This window comes from Amblyomma americanum, chromosome 7 (genome assembly GCF_052857255.1).
Source record: "Amblyomma americanum isolate KBUSLIRL-KWMA chromosome 7, ASM5285725v1, whole genome shotgun sequence".
In the NCBI taxonomy this organism is placed as follows: Eukaryota; Metazoa; Arthropoda; class Arachnida; order Ixodida; family Ixodidae; genus Amblyomma; species Amblyomma americanum.
Window position 1 is genome coordinate 172,592,599 of NC_135503.1, and position 18,768 is coordinate 172,611,366.

Consider the following 18,768-nt stretch of genomic DNA (forward strand, 5'->3'; position numbering starts at 1 on the left):
AACAAATAAATGTTCACGTATTATTGGTCTTCTTTACAAGAACCGTGAGATACTGCCGCGAAATGTAATGCTAATGCTATATAATTCATTGATACAATCTCATTTCAGCTATTGCCATTTAACCTGGGGTGCAACAACAGCAGGCAATCTTCAGAAACTACACTTGTTACAGAAAAAATTTCTAAGAATTGTTGAAAATGTTTCGCATACCTACCATACGGCCCCACTTTTCTTAAAGTATAACTTACTACCAATTACTAAGCTTTATGACTATCGTCTGAGCAAGTGTGTGAAAAACGAGGTGTTGAAGAACATATCTTTTCTATCAAAATTAGCTGGTTTAGAAAAACGAGATGCAATGTACAGCACTAGAAATATAGCACAATGGAACGTAAAAACATACAGAACGTTCTATGGTAATCAAACATTAGAAAATAAACTACCACGACTTCTTAACAAACTCGCACAAAACGATATTGATCTCCAAAACACAACACGCCACAAACTGTTCGAGTATTTTTTTTTTACACTACACCTAACCTTTTTTTTCTGTGATTTGTCTACCTAATTCTTCTTTCTTTCACCATCATTGTAAGTTTTCTTTCCAGCCAGGACAATGCTGTTGATTTTATGCTGACTACTGTAACCGGATAAACAGCTCTGCTATATGTATGTTTTTGTTATCTGTATTTCCTGTATTTTCTTTATTGTATTGTATTGTATTTTCTTTATTTCTTTACTGTATTGCTGTCAAAGTGGGGGCCCGTGGCCTTGTCAAGCTGTCAAACGGCAGCTTTTACTACGGGTCCCCGCCATCATCTGTACCATGGTGGCAAATAAATTTGAATTTGAATTTGAATTGCGGAGGCAATACGACGACAACCCCCGAGCAAGATACCGGGGTATTGTAGGATGCCCACCTTCAAGATGGTCAATAATAAGTCGCAGCTCGTCGTCGGCACGCTGTTTGGAGGCGAGATCGGACGTAGTGACTGCTCCGAGGAAGCTATCGTCGTCGGTGGCATCTGACGAAGGAGGGCCGACGGGCGCGAGGGACAGGCTATCAGCATCGGTGTGCTTCCGACCAGACATATAAATAACATCGAAATCGAACTCCTGCAGGCGCAATGCCCAACGTGCTAAGCGGCCACAAGGATCCTTTAAGTTTTTCAGCCAACACAAGGAGTGATGGTCAGTGATGACACGAAACGGTCGGCCATAAAGGTACGGGCGGAACTTGGCAGCTGCCCATACTACCGCCAAACATTCTTTTTCAGTGGTGGAATAGTTACACTCAGCACGGGAAAGTGCACGGCTGGCGTAGGCAATTACTTTCTCGACCCCGTCTTGGTGCTGAACTAGAACAGCACCAAGGCCGACGTTGCTCGCATCCGTGTGTAACTTTGTGTAGGCATCATCGTCGAAATGTGCCAGGATCGGGGGTGACTGGAGCCGGCGTCGTAACTCGTCGAAAGCCATCTGCTGCTCGGCGCCCCAGGAAAATGATGCGTCATCTCGAGTTAGGAGAGTCAGAGGGCTGGCCATCTGTGCAAAGTGTTTGATAAAGCGACGATAATAGGAGCATAGTCCCAAAAACCGTCGGACTGCTTTTTTGTGGGCGGGGACGGGAAAGGCAGCAACGGCAGCAAGTTTCTCAGGGTCAGCTCGGATGCCATCAGCACTCACGATGTGCCCAAGAAACTTCAATTCGGTGAACCCGAAGTGGCACTTTTGAGGCTTGAGAGAAAGGATGGCAGACCGGACAGCTTCGAGAACAGTTCTCAGGCGGCGCAGGTGTTCTGTGAACGTCGGTGAAAAAATTATCACGTCGTCAAGATAAACAAGGCATGTCTGCCACTTAAGACCTGTGAGCACAGTGTCCATCATCCGCTGGAAGGTGGCAGGAGCACAGCAGAGCTCGAATGGGAGGACGCGGAATTCATAGAGCCCATCTGGTGTTACGAAGGCAGTTTTTTCACGGTCCCTCTCATCAACCTCAATTTGCCAATAACCGCTCCTGAGGTCAATGGAGGAGAAGTACTTGGCTCGGCGAAGTCGGTCGAGAGAGTCGTCAATCCGTGGCAGCGGATAGACGTCCTTCTTTGTCATACTGTTAAGTTTCCGATAGTCAACGCAGAAACGAAGTGTTCCGTCTTTCTTTTTAACGAGGACTACAGGCGACGACCATGGGCTGCTTGAAGGTTGAATGACGCCATCGGCGAGCATCTCCTTGACTTGCTGTTGGATAGCGTCTCTCTCCCGAGAAGACACACGATAGGGCTGCTGATGGATGGGTCGAGTGCCTTCATGCGTGATAATCCGGTGTTTAATGACCGACGTTTGCTGCACTTTAGATGAAGACGTGAAGCACACACGAAACTCCAGCAATAGATCTTGGAGTTGCCTCTTTTGAACGGAGGAAAGGCTAGAATTGATGTCGACAGCGTGTACGGCATCATCCGGTTCAGTGCTAGGCATAGCTTCCTCTGAAGTAAAACATTCGGCGACTTCGTGCAGATGGTCGACGTAAGCGATGACAGTGCCACGGAACAGATGTCGATGTTCATTGGAGAAATTGGTGACAAGCACCTCCGTCTCTCTTCCACGAAGGAAACAAAGACCTCTTGCCACAGAAACTACCAAGGCGAGTGAGAGGGAGACATTAGACTCAACAACCCGGAGGCCGTGATGTGGCTCCTCACAAGTAACTCTGGCGAGGATGCTGGCACGTGGTGGCACTGTGAGGCTATCATCGGCGACTCGCAGCTTGGAGTGGGACCCGCGGTACTCATGCCTTTCAGTGGCCAGTTTGGCGGAAAACGTCACCAAGCGGTTCGGTAGATCTATAGTGGCACCGTGCTCACGAAGGAAGTCGATGCCAAGAATAACATCACGAGAGCATTCGCGTAGAACAAGAAAAGTCGCAACAAATGTGCAGCCTCGAGCCGTAACCCGGGCTGTACACATACCCAGTGGTGCAACCACATGTCCGCCTGCCGTCCGTATGTCTGGTCCGTTCCATGGCGTCACCACATTTTTCAGTGTCCTTGTAAGCCGCCCGCTAAGGATAGAATAATCGGCTCCCGTATCAACTAAAGCGCTGACCTCCTTCGTGTCGACGATAATAGGGATGTCCAGGGAGACCCGGCCAAGACCAGGGCCTGTCGACGTCGGTTCGGAGTGAAGTGAGCGGTGTGGCGGCGGAGGCTGGACGGCGGTTGGGTGGCCGGCGTCGGGACAATTTAAGCGACACGGCGGTGATAACTGGTCGGCGATGCGGACGACGTCGGGGCGATCTGGCCTGTGCGGCGAGAACTGGACAGGAATTTGGCGTTCGACGTCGGGGCGAATCGAGCGGTGCGGCGGTGGAAGCTTTACGGCGAATCGGTGTGCGGCGGCCTCGCCCCCAAAGGTCGCCGGAGCTAGTTTTCCCGATGAGGGCTCGAGGAACCATGGCGTCCAGCAGTATACCGTGGACCAGAAGGCGAAGAGCGACGAGGCGAAGGCGAGCGCGACTCGCGACGAGGAGAATGTGGCAGACTACGCTGGCGGGTGACGTACTCGGCGATGTCCTGAGGCCGCTGACCAGGCCGCGGACGAGGGCTGTCGGGGAAAAATCCTCTAAGGCCCATCTGACGATAAGGGCACTGCTGGTAGAGGTGACCTGCTTCGCCACAGTGGTAGCAGAGAGGGCGGTTATCTGGAGCGCGCCAGAGATCAGTCTTCCGGGGCGCCTGGCGCCGATCTGCCCAAAGGGGCAGCGGTTCTGCAGCGTGCACAGCGACCTGAGGTTGCGTGTAAGGCGAAGAGGTAGATAGCAGGGCTGGGCGGCGTGTGACATCAGCATAAGTCATCCGCTGGGTGGGGCCCGGGGGTGGTGGTGGAACGACTGTACTTGTCGGTGGCGTGAGTGCGTTCTGGACCTCCTCACGGATGATGCTGGACAGGGAAGCTGCACCAGGAGTAAATGATCCATGAAGTTGCTGGAGCTCCTCGCGAACCACGGTGCGAATGAGGTCGCGAAGGGAGCTCATATCTTCCCCGGGATTGTAGTCGGTTCGGTCAGACGGCGGTAGTGTGGAGATGGAATTCAGCGGCCGACCGTACTGGCTGCATCGCTGCTGTAGCAGTTTCTCCATGGTCACAGCTTCAGCCAGAAACGCCGCGACGGTGGTGGGCGGGTTCCGCACGAGGCCGGAAAAAAGCTGTTCTTTGACGCCGTGCATCAGGTGCCGCACCTTCTTCTCCTCACTCATGGACGGGTCGGCGCGATGGCAAAGGTGCATGACGTCTTCAACGTACATTGCGACCCCTTCGTTCTGACGCTGAACTCGAGAGGTTAGGGCAAGCTCGGCATTCTCTCGGCGGTCACTGTTGGCGCACGTACCGAGGAGCTGGCTTCGGAAGGCCGGCCACGTAGAGAATGTGACCTCGCGGTTCTCGAACCATGTCCGAGCAGCGTCTTCAAGGCTGAAGTAGACGTTCCGCATTTTCGCAGCGTCGTCCCAGCCTTTAAACGTCGCGACCCTTTCGTAGTGAGCTAGCCAGTCCTCGGCGTCTTCAAACTGCTCACCGTGAAATGGTTTAGGGGTGCGTGGGGTCTGAAGGCGAGGTCGGTTCGAGTCTGAAAGGCTGGGGCACGGCCGAGCGACGCACGCCAAGAACTCAAGGCTGACGACCACGGCTGACGCAGGACGCCGAAGCTCCCCGGACCAGGATGTTGTTGGTACCCCGCACCTCCACCAAATGTGACGTGGCGGCCAGCCGAAGAAAGACACGATGATCGATGGCAATGAGATGATTTAATGGCCGGTAGCCTAGCGCGAGCGCTCCTGCCCGCGCCACTGCACAGTTCGTCTTCATCGTCACAATATAGCTAATTCACTGTCTTTTATTCTTCTTTCCGAACACCGGATGCACTGTGTGGTCACTTTTGTGCAACTTGCATTATGTGCGAAATGGCCCAAGGCGCGAACTCATAGGGGCATGGTGTCGCCTTTTTACGCATGTATGCAGCCGACCACAGTAGGTTGTGCTCGGCTGCACGGCCGCGAAGCTATAGCAAGAAATCACGATTTTAAAGTCAGTACTTATTGTTTGATTGGAACTTATATGCCTTCAGAGCGCACAGATATTTGAAAAAAAAACATACCCAAGAAGATATGACTGAGCATATATTCTATTGAGACGCTTTGGTATGTCGATGCCAGCCAAATAAGTATCACTATACGGTCTGGTGTTCTTGCACCACCGGTCTGGTTCTACTTGCACAGCCGCGGTGGCTGACGCTGTGGGCTATTGACCAGAGTACCCAGGTTCCAGCCCGACTGCGGCGGTTGTGTTTCGATGAAGGTGAAACACAAAACGGTATCAGTGCATGATAAACGTCCGCAGGTGGTCGAAATTATTCCAGAGCCCTCCACTACGGCGCCTCTTTCAGTCCCACCTTCCTCTCTTCCCTTACATCGCGGCTCAAGTGTCCACGTAGAATTGAGACAGATACTGCGCTTTCCTTTCCTGAAAAAGCAATTTTCGTATCACTGGTCTAGTTCTCGTTCTTTCCCTGACCCTGGTAGAACACAATAGGCAGTAGCTCGTGTGTTTAAAGGAATATATAGGGAGCTTTTATTAAAGGCAAGATAAAAAAAATCGCACAGAGAGAGGCGCACAGGACGACCCCGCGTCGTGCTGTGTGTCTGTCTGCGTCCTTCTGCTGGTTATATTTGTTCGAAATATGTAGAAATGATAGGTGTAACGTTATGAGACCGGAAGCGGCAGAGTAGGTGAAGGAGCAAAAGCAGGTTAATGATATCCTAGTCCAAATCGAGAGGAAGAAATGGGCTTCGGCAGGGCAAGTAATGCGCAGGCAAGATAACCGCTTGTCCTTAAGGGTAATGGAGTGGATTCCAAGAGAAAGTAAGCGTAACAGGGGGCGGCAGAAGGTTAGGTGGGAGGATGATGTTAATAAATTTGCAGGAATAAGGTGGGCGCAGCCGACAAAGGACCGGGTTAATTGGAGAGGCACGGGAGAGGTCTTTGCAGTGGGTGTAGTCAGGCTGATGGTGATAATAGATAGATAGATAGCTTTTAGTTGCGTGTTTTATTCTTTCAAAAGATGCGGATAGCAAATTGCTATACACTGATCACCATTTGACATAATAATAATAATAATTGGTTTTTTGGGGAAAGTAAATGGCGCAGTATCTGTCTCATATATCGTTGGACACCGGAACCGCGCCGTAAGGGAAGGGATAAAGGAGGGAGTGAAAGAAGAAAGGAAGAGATAGGTGCCGTAGTGGAGGGCTCCGGAATAATTTCGACCACCTGTAGATCTTTATCGTGCACTTACATCGCACAGCACACGGGCGCCTTAGCGTTTTTCCTCCATAAAAACGCAGCAGCCGCGGTCGGGTTCGAGCCCGGGAACTCCGCATCAGTAGTCGAGCGCCCTAACCACTGAGCCACCGCGGCGGGGCATATTTGGCATTCGCCATTCTTATGTTTCAGTTTCAACAGCGAAGTGGAGACAAAAAGTAAAATAAAAATAAAGTAAAATGAAGTAAAATCGCAGTACACTGTACTGATGGGCGACTTCAATGCGAAGGTGGGCAAGAAGCAGGCTGACGACCACGCGGTAGGTGACTATGGGATAGGCTCTAGAAATAGCAGGGGAGAGTATTAGTCGAATTCGCGGATAGAAATAACTTACGGAACATGAATACCTTCTTCCGCAAACGAGAAAACAGGAAGTGGACCTGGAAGAGCCCCAATGGTGAGATTAAAAATGAAATCGACTTCATACTATGCGCTAAACCTGGCATCATTCAGGATGTGGCCGTCCTCGGAAAGGTGCGTTGTAGCGACCACAGAATGGTAAGGTCTAGAATTAGATTAGACTTGAAGAGGGAACGGAAGAAGCTAGTGAAGAAGAAGACCATTAACGAGTTAGCCGTAAGAGGGAAAGCACAGGAGTTTAGGATAGCGCTGCAAAACAGATGTTCGGCTTTAACTGAGGAAGATGATCTTGATTTTCATTCAATGCACGATAAACTGACATCAATAATTACGGAGTGCGCAGTAGAAGTAGGCGATAGGACAGTTCGAAAAGATACCGGGAAGCTATCTCAGGTGACGAAAGATCTGATTAAGAAGCGCCAAAACATGAGGGCATCTAACCCTACCGATAGAATAGAACTAACGGAGCTATCAAGGTTAATAAATAAGCGCAAGGTAGCCGAGATACGGAAGTTTAATATGGAGAGAATCGAGCATGCTATAAAGAACGGAGGTAGCCTAAAAACAGTGAAGAGGAAACTAGGCTTAGGTAAAAACCAGATGTATGCATTAAGAGACAAGCAGGGCAATGTCATTAGCAATATGGATAAGATAGTTAACGTAGCCGAAGAGTTCTACACAGACCTGTACAGTAGCCAATGTAATCAGAGCGTTCATGAGAAAGACAGCAGTGCACAGCAATGCGTCATCCCGTCAGTAACGAAAGATGAAGTAAAGAAGCCTTAGAAGCAATGAAAAGGGGAAAAGCAGCTGGGGAGGATCAGGTAACAGCAGATCTGTTGAAGGATGGAGAGGACATCGTGCTAGAAAAACTATCCACCCTGTACACGCAATGCCTTATGACCTCGACTGCACCAGAAGCTTGGAAGAATGCAAACATTATCTTAATTCATAAGAAGGGAGACGCCAAGGACTTGAAAAATTACAGGCCGATCAGCTTACTATCCGTTGCCTACAAAGTATTTACTAAGGTTATCGCTAATAGAGTCAGGGCAACGTTAGACTTTAATCAACCAAATGATCAGGCAGGCTTTCGTAAAGGATATTCCACAATAGATCATATTCACACTATCAATCAGGGGATAGAGAAATGCGCAGAATATAACCAACCTCTATATATAGCTTTCATTGATTACGAGAAAGCATTCGACTCAGTTGAAACCTCAGTAGTCATACAGGCATTGCGTAATCAGGGGGTAGAAGAGCCTTATGTCAAAATCCTGGAAGATATATATAGCAACTGCACAGCTACTACAGTCCTCCATAAAGTCAGCAATAAAATTCCAATAAGGAAGGGCGTCAGGCAAGGAGACACGATCTCGCCAATGCTGTTCACCGCATGTTTGCAGGAGGTATTTCGAGGCCTGAATTGGGAACAGTGGGAAATAAGAATATATGGAGAATACCTAAATAATCTGCGATTTGCTGATGACATTGCCTTGCTGAGTCACTTAGGAGGTGAACTGCAAATCATGATCAATGAGTTAGACAGGCAGAGCAGATCGATGGGTCTAAAAAAATTAACATGCAGAAAATCAAGGTAATGTTCAACAGCCTAGCAAAGGAACAACAGTTCACAATTGGCAGCGAGAGCCTAGAAATTGTGATGGAATACGTCTACTTAGGGCGGGTAGTGACAGCTGATCCGGATCATGAGAGGGAGATACTAGAAGTAAAAGAATGGGGTGGAGCACATATGGCAAATTCTCGCAGATCATGAGTGGCAGTTTACCAATTTCCCTCAAGAGGAAAGTGTACAACAGCATAATCTTACCGGTACTCACCTACGGGGCAGAAACGTGGAGGCTAACGAAAAGAGTTCAGCTTAAGTTAGGGACAACGCAGCGAGCCATGGAAAGAAAAATGATAGGTGTAACGTTAAGAGATCGGAAGCGGGCAGAGTGGGTGAGGGAACAAACACTGGTTAATGACATTCTAGTTGAAATCTAGAGAAAGAAATGGGCTTGGGCAGGGCATGTAATGCGAAGGCAAGATAACCGCTGGTCCTTAAGGGTAACGGAGTGGATTCCAAGAGAAAGTAAGCGTAGCAGGGTGCGGCAAAAGGTTAGGTGGGCGGATGAGATTAAGAAGTTTGCAGGCAAAGGGTGGATGCAGCTGGCAAAGGATAGGGTTAATTGGAGAGATATGGGAGAGGCATTTGCCCTGCAGAGGGTGTAGTAAGGCTGATGATGATGATGATGATGATGATGATGTTTCAGTTTCAACAGCGGAGTGGAGACAAAAAGTGCACGTCGTTCAAATTCAGTACTGGTGACGCTAGGAATGAAAAGACTGCGGTGTAATCACGCCTTCGTCGTTGTGATTTACTATATCGCTAAAATTTCTTGCGCATCACTAACAAGAAGAAAATGTGCACCTAAAATTTGGTGTCTCCACTCAATGCCGCAGCCAGCCACCTTATTTCATTCTATTTGGTGTTGCTTTGATAAGCCACCACTACCATGTTAAGAAATCTTAGACGCCAGCAAATAACTAATATCAGTATAGACTTCATGAGAGTGGTTATCCAGATTAAGGAAGAAAGCATTAAAATGGTTTCAGTGAATGGTCATGGTACAGTGTAGTCATGGTGGCGCCAGCGACTGCTCTGTTTTAAAAAAAAGCAAACATATCATCTATCCACATATAAAAGGTTGGAAGACCGAAGCGCAATGTCATTCCGTGGCAGAATATAATCCAAATAATGACGAGGATAAATACCTAGCTGAGAAAATTGCACAGAACATGTGGCGTCACTTTCTGCCGATAAAATAAAATACTGATGGAAAACTGTAGATGCTCAGGGAATTGCGCTGACCACCGTTTCGTCTTCAGTGCCCAGCGGTAAGGAGACAAACCGGAACTTCCGGACCGGACTACTAAGCACAGTGAAACGTGAAAACAGGGCTCGTATTCGAAATTTCTTCCCCGTGTGCTCGCCGTGCCCGTGTTGGAGCTTGTATAGGTGCGTGCAGTGTGTGCAGTGCGTGCAGTCCAGCGTGAAGCACTAGCTTTGTCAGCTTTATCATCCATTTTGTGGAAGACTGCTCTCCAAGATAGGTAAGTAAATGTTTGTCAGTAATAGCGCTGATTTTCAGTAGCCACTTTGGATGCTACACGTGGAAATGGGACAACACGCATATGTAAGTATACAAAGGCTGCAATGGAGCTGCACCGCTGCGCTCGAGTGCCTGGCTCACGAGGTTAAACTATCAGCCAGTGTGCGATTTGTAGTTATACATAAATCTCTCTGGTACTTCTCGGGTGCATTATGACTAGCGTTGTTTGCATGCTGACAATCCTAACATGTGACCACCGCCTTCCTGTCCCACCGCGCGCTCTGACAACGCGGTATTTTTCCACCGTAGTGCCGCGTATTGCTTTGGAGCGGTTGTCCATTTTCTAGATTTGTCGACAGCAACGATAACTAACGTCTGAGCAGTTGGACGTCTTCGGAAGGGCATTCACGACGTTAGTCCTGGTTCGCTGTCGGGTCCACGTAAAATGTTTAGCGGCTACTTGGACGTTTTACATCGTTTTCTAGTAATGCAAGAAATGTTTGCATGTTGGCAGTATAGCTTCCGCGTTTTTTTTTCTGAGAAACCCGCCGCGGTGTCACAGTGGTTATGGCGCTCGGCTGCTGACCCGAAAGACGTGGGTTCGATCCCGGCCGTGGCGGCTTAATTTCGATTCGATGGAGGCGATATTCTAGAGGCCCGTGTACTGTGCGATGTCAGTGCACGTTAAAGAACCCAACGTGGTCGAAATTTCCGCAGCCCTTCACTGCGGCGTCCCTCATAGCCTGAGTCGCTTTGGGACGTGAAGCACCCATAACCCGTATTTTCAAGCCTAGTAGTCATGCGGGATCGTAGTATTTCTGTCGGGAATGTAAATTTTTTAGCGAGTGTGAACACGCCTGACGCGTGTAAAATTTTCGCGAGTGTCGACAAATGCAGTGTGGAACTAGTGTAGCATAAGCTTGCTCTACATATTTGTGGCTTTACCTTGCGTAAGTGCGTTTCAGAAAAAGGAAAAGGCCAAAGCCGCAGTACCTTTCCTGCGTGGTAGCGTTCACGAAAGAAATGGATTGTCGGTGCAGTGCCGACTAACTGGCTGATGAAGTCAAGACAAAGGTGCTTGTGGCCACCTCAAGGCACTATAGTCTGCCAGTGAGCAGATGGTGAGGAAGAGGGTAGAGCCACTACTGGACTGGCAGCGATGCCCTTGTAGGGTGTTGGGATATGCCGTTAAGAAAATAGATGTACTTTCGAGAAACTCAGAACATTCTTTTTCTTTTTTCCCCTAGTCACAGAGCTGAGAAAAAGTTAAGTTATGGACTTCAATAATGGTGTCTTCGACTGGTCGATCCCGCGATCCGGTTAGGATCTGGCAGAGTGGGAGCCGCTCTCGCTCTGAGCGCATAGCGAGACTTGTCAAGCCGAACGGTCATAGAGTTTTTAGAGCGGAAGCGCAGGAGGCAGAAGGGGGACGCAACTTCCGGAGCCACTACGCGGCACCGCCGCTGATGTCAACAGTAGCCGCACGTAAGGTCTCTTGATTACCTTTAGCCGCACGTGGCCGCACATAGTTTGCATCGCGGTCGCCGCTTAGCCTGTATCGATCGCTACCCTGGCTTTCCGTCCCACGGGACGCTCATTTTTCTAACCTCGCCTTGTGTATAGCACTGTCGTCCTCTTCTGAGCTGCTGCTGGAATTGCTGTTGTCATGCGACAGCAACACAGACCGCATTCCTAGCGTAGTTATCCGGCGTCTCTTGGACATTTTGCCTCACACAGCGCGGCACCCGCAAAACACAACACAGCAAGGACGCTACTACTGCGCAAAAGCCTACACTTGCTTCTGCCTACGCGCAGGGGACGCTAAGGCCTCACATCGCTTTTGCGAAATGGCGGAAGTGGCTCTGTCACGTGGACTCATCTCGGAGCGCAACAGAGCGCTCTGAGCTGGAGGCGAGCGCTCAAAAAGAACCAGCCGAATGTAGTCAGAGCGGCTAGTTTCGACCAGCCGAATGTGCGGTCGGCTTTCAGAGCGCTCTAGAGCGATCTAAAGCGACCAGTCGAAGACACCATAAAAGTTGGGGACATCGCAGGGCAGTAGTCGCCTGCTTGAAGTGTAAACAGGGGCAAACACATGCACATCATGATTACATGGGGTAACCAGGAGTGGTTCTGCATTTATCCCATTGCAACTAACAGTGGCAGAAAATCTTCAAGCGCCGACCAATCGTTAAAAAGGATGACGTTTCGGCCCCGGCTTACGGGGGCCATGTTCACAATGAAAGAAAGACAGGAGTGAAGGTAGGTTATATAGGTTTCATGGTATGACGCAAGCAGCGGGAGTATATCGGCGGTAGATTGCCTTCGTTGCGATTAAGCGTGTTTGCCGTCGTCTGAATATAAAAAGATTCTAGGTAAAGCCTTGTCGTCTTGCTCTTTTCTTTTCCGATTATCTTCGCGCCGTCCCAGTCGATGTCATGGCCCTCGGAGATAGCATGATCAGCCAGTGCGTTCGTTGCCACGCGCTTGTTCTTGACATCATTTTGGTGCTGCTGCAATCTTTTCCGAAAATCACCTGTTTCACCGATATAGACATGCTCACAATCAGCGCAGGGAACCCTATACACGATGCCCGGAAACTTCTCCTTCTTTATCTTGTCTTTCACTGTAACCAACGCGTGTCGCAGCTTCTGAGTGGGTACATAAGCGACGTCGCCTTCGTACGACTGGAATATGCGGGATAAACTTTCACTTACTCCGGGGACGTAGGGTATCGGAATCCTTTTCTTCTCTCGCTGGGGTTGCTGTGGCGGCAGGTGAGCTAGGCGATTCTCGGATTTTTTAATAAAACAACTGGGATAGCCCGATGCCATCAGGTCGCGGCGAACGGTGTCCAGATCTGTCTTTTTCTCTTCCAGCGTAGAGCAGAGGTTCTCCGATCGGCGGACAAGCGAGGCAACAACGGACTTCTTGTGACAGGTCGGGTGTATGGAACTGAAGTTGAGGTACATGCCAGTGTGCGTGTTCTTCCGGAATACATTATTGATATTCCAGGGCCGTCGCGTTTCACCAGAACGTCCAAAAAAGGCAGACGGCCATCTACTTCCTCTTCCGTGGTAAGCTGTATGGCCGGTTCCATGCTGTTCAGGTGCAAAAGGAATGTACTCACAGCCGTTTCTTGATTATGCAGAAACAGTCGTCCACATAACGAAGAAAGACTTTCGGGCGCGGCGTGAAGCAAAAGGCGCGGGACTCCAGTGACTCCATTGTCAAGTTCGCAGCGGTGACAGAAATTGATGCTCCCATAGCCGTACCATGAACCTGTTTATATATGCTCTCCTGGAACGTGAAGTAGGTGTTGGACAAACAGAACTGAAGAAGTCTGCTGAGGTCTGGAACTTCAATGAGTGTTCTTTAAGGTAGGGTTGCATCCGCCTGTAGCGCATCTGTGCAAACCTTCACGGCCAGGTCAGTGGGCACGCTCGTAAACAGTGACTTCACGTCAAATGACACCAAAATTTCGTCTTCTATAACCATGTTGCGAACCTTTTCAATGAAGTCGTGTGAGTTGTGCACGTGAGTTGTGCACGTCGTACGAAGTCGACGTCGCACATGTACCCACGCAGGAGCTGCGACACGCGTTGGTTACAGTGAAAGACAAGTTAAAGAAGGAGAAGTTCCCGGGCATCGTGTATAGGGTTCCCTGCGCTGATTGTGAGCATGTCTATATCGGTGAAACAGGTGATTTTCGGAAAAGATTGCAGCAGCACCAAAATGATGTCAAGAACAAGCGCGTGGCAACAAACGCACTGGCTGATCATGCTATCTCCGAGGGCCATGACATCGACTGGGACGGCGCGAAGATAATCGGAAAAGAAAAGAGCAAGACGACAGGGCTTTACCTAGAATCTTTTTATATTCCGACGACGGCAAACACGCTTAATCGCAACGAAGGCAATCTACCTCCGATATACTCCCGCTGCTTGCGTCTTACCATGAAACCCATATAACCTACCTTCACTCCTGTCTTTATTTCATTGTGAACAAGGCCCCCGTAAGCCGGTGCCGAAACGTCATCCCTTTTAACGATTGGTCGGCGCTTGAAGATTTTCCGCCATGAACATACCCGACCAGACGGGTTTCCGTCGAACCCTGGATTTCATCGCAACTAACAGTGAACAGCAAGCTCTACAACAGGTAACCAGGCGTTTGTCGTGCAAGTGCAAAAGGACGCGTAGCATACACTCGAAGCTTGCATACTCAGCACCAGTAGCTTCAATCCGGGGAGCAGGTAAATATTGTCAAATCAGAGATATAACTGCCGCAATGAAAGAAGCAGCTAGAAGGACACTTAGGGTAAAATCGAGCAGATGTGCGAGAATTAAATGCCCTGGGCATATCTAAGAAGTGGTGCCACCCCTCCCGCTACCAAAGCGTATCAACTTGATTTCTTTGCTACAACTCATACTGGATTAGGGATGCTAACGTATTTGCTTAACATAGTCAAAATTGCTAGGAAAATATTCTGGGATCAATTTTTTGAGAAAACACAGATAGGATCAAATCGGTCTCGCTGTGTCATGAAGAAAAAAAATGTACTGGGCTGCTGTGTACAACCGGCATGCCTTTAGCCTGAGCCTTCAGATCGCTGAGACGTGTCTTAAATATGAATGTGCTGGATCTGTACGATGTATTTTGATCCGTAGCCGAAACTAATATCTGAAAAAAAAACAAGATGCCTAGGTCTCACATTTCAAGTAGGGAATATTATTGCGTTTGATCCTTGGTAATTTAACCCATTTATTATTGTTAAGCTGGAACATGAATGGCTTGCTTTTTCGTGATGAATGTGTGGCTGTTTGTTCATGACAATAAAAAATATGCCACAAAATTGGGTTGGAGTAAGTACATATCCGCATCGTGATGTCTTGTACGTGACGAAAAAATGCCACAAAAATTGGACTAGATTAAGTTCATATCCCCATCACGATGTCCTGGATATGTAATTGGGAAGGAACACCGAAGTGAAGTTCATGTGCAGTTCAGAAATGGCACTGCAACCCCTGAGATCATAATATTGTAAGTTAGCTGGTTCTTAATTCATTTGTACGGGTTTTTTCACTTTCAGCAAAAGAGAGAGTAGTCGAGGTATAAAAGCTGTCTATGTTCATTTGCACTATTCCCTTTGCATGTACCCATTGCAGTTTGCCTGTTACCAAACATTCTGCCCAGTTTAGGATCCAGGAAACCACCTTTTTATTCATTATAAACCGCAGGCTAGTTGCTCAGAAGGATCGCCCACAGTGCCATGTACTCAAATGTTATTTCTTTCGTCCTTTTTGATAGAAATGTTAATAATGCAACAAGTCACCTACTGGGAAGGCATTCTAAATGGAGTTGTAGGCATGGAGAATACTTTACAGAGAGAGGGAGAGTCTTCAGTTTTCGAAAATATTTGTTTCTTGCCTGAGTCCTGAACTAAAATTACTGACAAATTCCGGTTTCTGTAAGTCATGAGTTTCATCGAGGCAAGCTGTGTTGGAAACCAGCAGTGTTAATATTGAGTTTAGTGTGCCACAAGTGTTACTTAAATACACCCCTTGATGCTTTCCATACCTAATTTTGCTGCCTTGTATCTCCTACAACCTAGTCTCCAATGCGAAAGCCTGCGAAAAAATGGCACTAGCCGAACAGACTTCACACTTGGAGTCTGCAGACTCTTGTGGCGAGGATTGTGTTTCGCCAAGAATGGGTAAGTCTTTTTTTCCTTTTTAAGTTTCATGCATTCATCAAAATTTATTTCAGTGTAGACTGTAGGCGCTATAACGGGGACTTAGGTTAACACTCGGGCGGCGGCGAAACCACGTCGGCGACAGTCTCTCGTCTGTTCAGGTCAGCATGCGCTCGCTCTGAGCGATGGCAGTGCGGCTAGGATGATGCCCTTCATCACAATTGCCCCACGGAGAAAAGGAGCCATCCTGGCACGACCCATGGTGCCGACAACACAACCGGGTCATAGTACGGCTTGAGTACGGCTTGGACGCACTCTATATTCCAAAAATGCGATCGAAATTGAGACCGGGGAAACGCCTCCCACCAGCAGCAACCGACATATTGAATACTTTTGTGACATCCTATGGCCACACACAGACGAACATCGTCTGCCATCATCGCTGCAATTGATGTAGTGGTCACCCCTTATATATGAGCGACTGTTTCCGCAAAAGCGATAACAGTATAATATAGTTTTTCTTCGGTATAGGTAGGGTCCAGTCAAACTAGGCCGATGCGGCGCCGACCGACAGGCGACGCACTGGTTGGTGCACAGATGCCGTCACTGACGCGATTGTCTGTCATGCTATACTGACGACGATGCCAGCACGACCAATGGCCACATATCGTAGTAGTGTAAAGAATGAGCTTAGTGGGAACCAGAAGAGAGCGGATGCTATTTCGTATGACATTCCTTGAACTTAAGATTTTAAAGCCTTATTGGACCTTATTCTAGCGGCGGTGACATACACGACGTGTGTAAACCAGTGAAGATGTGCTTTCAGTCGGCGTCTGTACACAAAACCCAGCGGCGAGGCAAGTGACATGGGCAAAACACCGCCCGACAATGCCGCTCGTTGCTGGCCGGCTATGCTTGGGCTTGTGCAGCCGAGTGCAAGCTTCATGCCCGGTGAGACAACTGTCTGAAAAAATCTGCGCTTGTCCACCTTATCCGCATCGAAAAAAGCGAAACGGGCAGCTGCGTTTCATATCTTCACACTTTGATGGTAAGCAGCAGTGAGCTTTTGCCAGATTCTTTAATTTCTGTCTGCGGCGGACACCCGGCCGTTTTTCTTACAAGGCATAGCGAGTCCGCAGGACTCGTGTGTGCAATTTCGGTCATTGCAGAGTGCGAACTGATCAGCTTCAGTGTATGCAAATAGTCATTGAGTGTAGCTTTGTCTACACTTGCCTTTATATATTCTGTAAAAATGTTTGATCTAATAAGCTTTGACTTTGAAAAAAGCCACGACTGCTTAGATCGCGCAATGTGCGTACAAGAAGAGAGAAGTGCGGATGTGAACTGGTGTGCAGAGCATATGCTGAGGCAGTCGACCTCAACTGTGGACAATAAATTTGTCTGTTTTAATTAATGCGAATTGCCTCTGAACGCATCTTTAGGTAAATGTATTAAAATCAAATATTGGTGACATTGAAGGCAGCAGATACAATTAGCGGGAAGCGCCGGTCCTGCGCGAACCATTTCCCAAGCAGGTGATAGCATCATTGTCTCTTATTGCAATGTTATCGTGGTGTGTAAACAAGGAAAACTACAACTCATGGGAAAGAGCAGATAATATTTAAGATATGAAGAGCCCACCTTGCGTGCTATGCCGAGCAAACGAGCAGTGTGTTGTTTGTGCCCAGCAATGTAAACAACCTCAGCGCAGGACCGCATCTGTTGTAATCGTCGCATTCCTAGGGAACTTTGCATGCACGCAGTCAAAGCTAAATGATGTACTATTTATCTTGAAGCACCCATTTAGATGGTGGCAACTATTCATTAGTGCAGGCAGTGAAACATCAGAGTCGCTTTGGCTTTGCCAGCAGCTTGGTTCTGCAAAAGGGTTCTAATGGCCTAACTCCAAGGGCCCTTCCTGGGCGTACGTGCTCGGCGTCGGCGCTCTTGGCGTACGCCGGAACGGACGTCGAAAACGGGCACGCTGCTCCATGTTCCTGGTGCTGGCTCGCTTCCCCTCTCGAGCCAGCCGACGGAGAGAATTTCAAGCCGTGGAGAGAATGGATTTGGGGGTGATGAAAGGACAACTTAAACCGCGAAGAAAAGTTCGAGGTGCCAGAAAGATTTTCAAGCCATGAAGAAAAGAGCCACCGAGAGCCCCGCCATCCTCCCATTGTAAAGGCGTGTACGCGAGCGCCCGGGCACTGAGGCCCATATCTAGCACGGACAGATATCGGCGCCTCACCGAGGCTCACTGGCGTCTCCTGCAGTGCGCATGCGCAGACCGGTTTTAGCGTATGCCAAGAGCGCCGACGCTGAGCGCGTACGCCCAGGAAGGGCCCTTGGAGTTGGTGCTTAAGAGTTGAAAGGAATGTATGTTCGACTGACGCATCCGTGCATCAGGGAAGCTGTCGCATTCGGCACTTTTGTCTGCTCCGTATGCCGCAAGCTTACTACAGTGACACCTTGTTGTAATTTCTTTAATTATAAAGCCAACAAATAGCTGTCAAGAATTTGGTAGCAAGTGACTGAATGCCACCACCATGCCCTTCACGGCGTACAGTGGCGAAGGCATGCACGGCACGTGCCGCTTTTCACATATGGAAGCATTTGACTGCTAAAAAAAGACCACACTCATAACATGCGAATAACAGATTTCGGAGTGCAAATACTAAAGCAGGGGCCCATATTTGTTTTTTCAACAATCGGAAAACTGGCGCCACAAGCAAGCCCGCTTTCTAGAAGACCACTAAGCTCGCGTACTAAGCCTTTGTGAAAAAAAAACGGGAAATGCACTTTATTTTGTTCAGCTAAATCACTTTTCGAGCGACCGCTGTCCACGATGTGCATGGAAGCATGCAGCCAACAGCACGCAGCAGACGACACGTAGTAGGTATGCTCTCGTGATGTCAGCAGTCAATGGTTGTCAGACCAGCAATCATTTCGCAATACAGTTAGAACTCGATCTAAAGAAAACCCGATTTATGAAGTTCGAATTTTTTGAATAAATTTTGATTCCCCGGCAAGTACTCAGAGTTCGTTGTTCTCGTGAACCCGAAGTAACAAAACAATCAGCAAACCCGATTTAACTGTTTTCCCGCAAGAAATGAGTAGAAAAAAGGAGTGATTTCTCCTTTATTTTGCCCACAATGCCTCGCAGCTTTTTAGTAGCGCACCAGCACTAACGTCTAGGTGCCCAAGTAATCGCCCAGGTTTTGTTTTGAC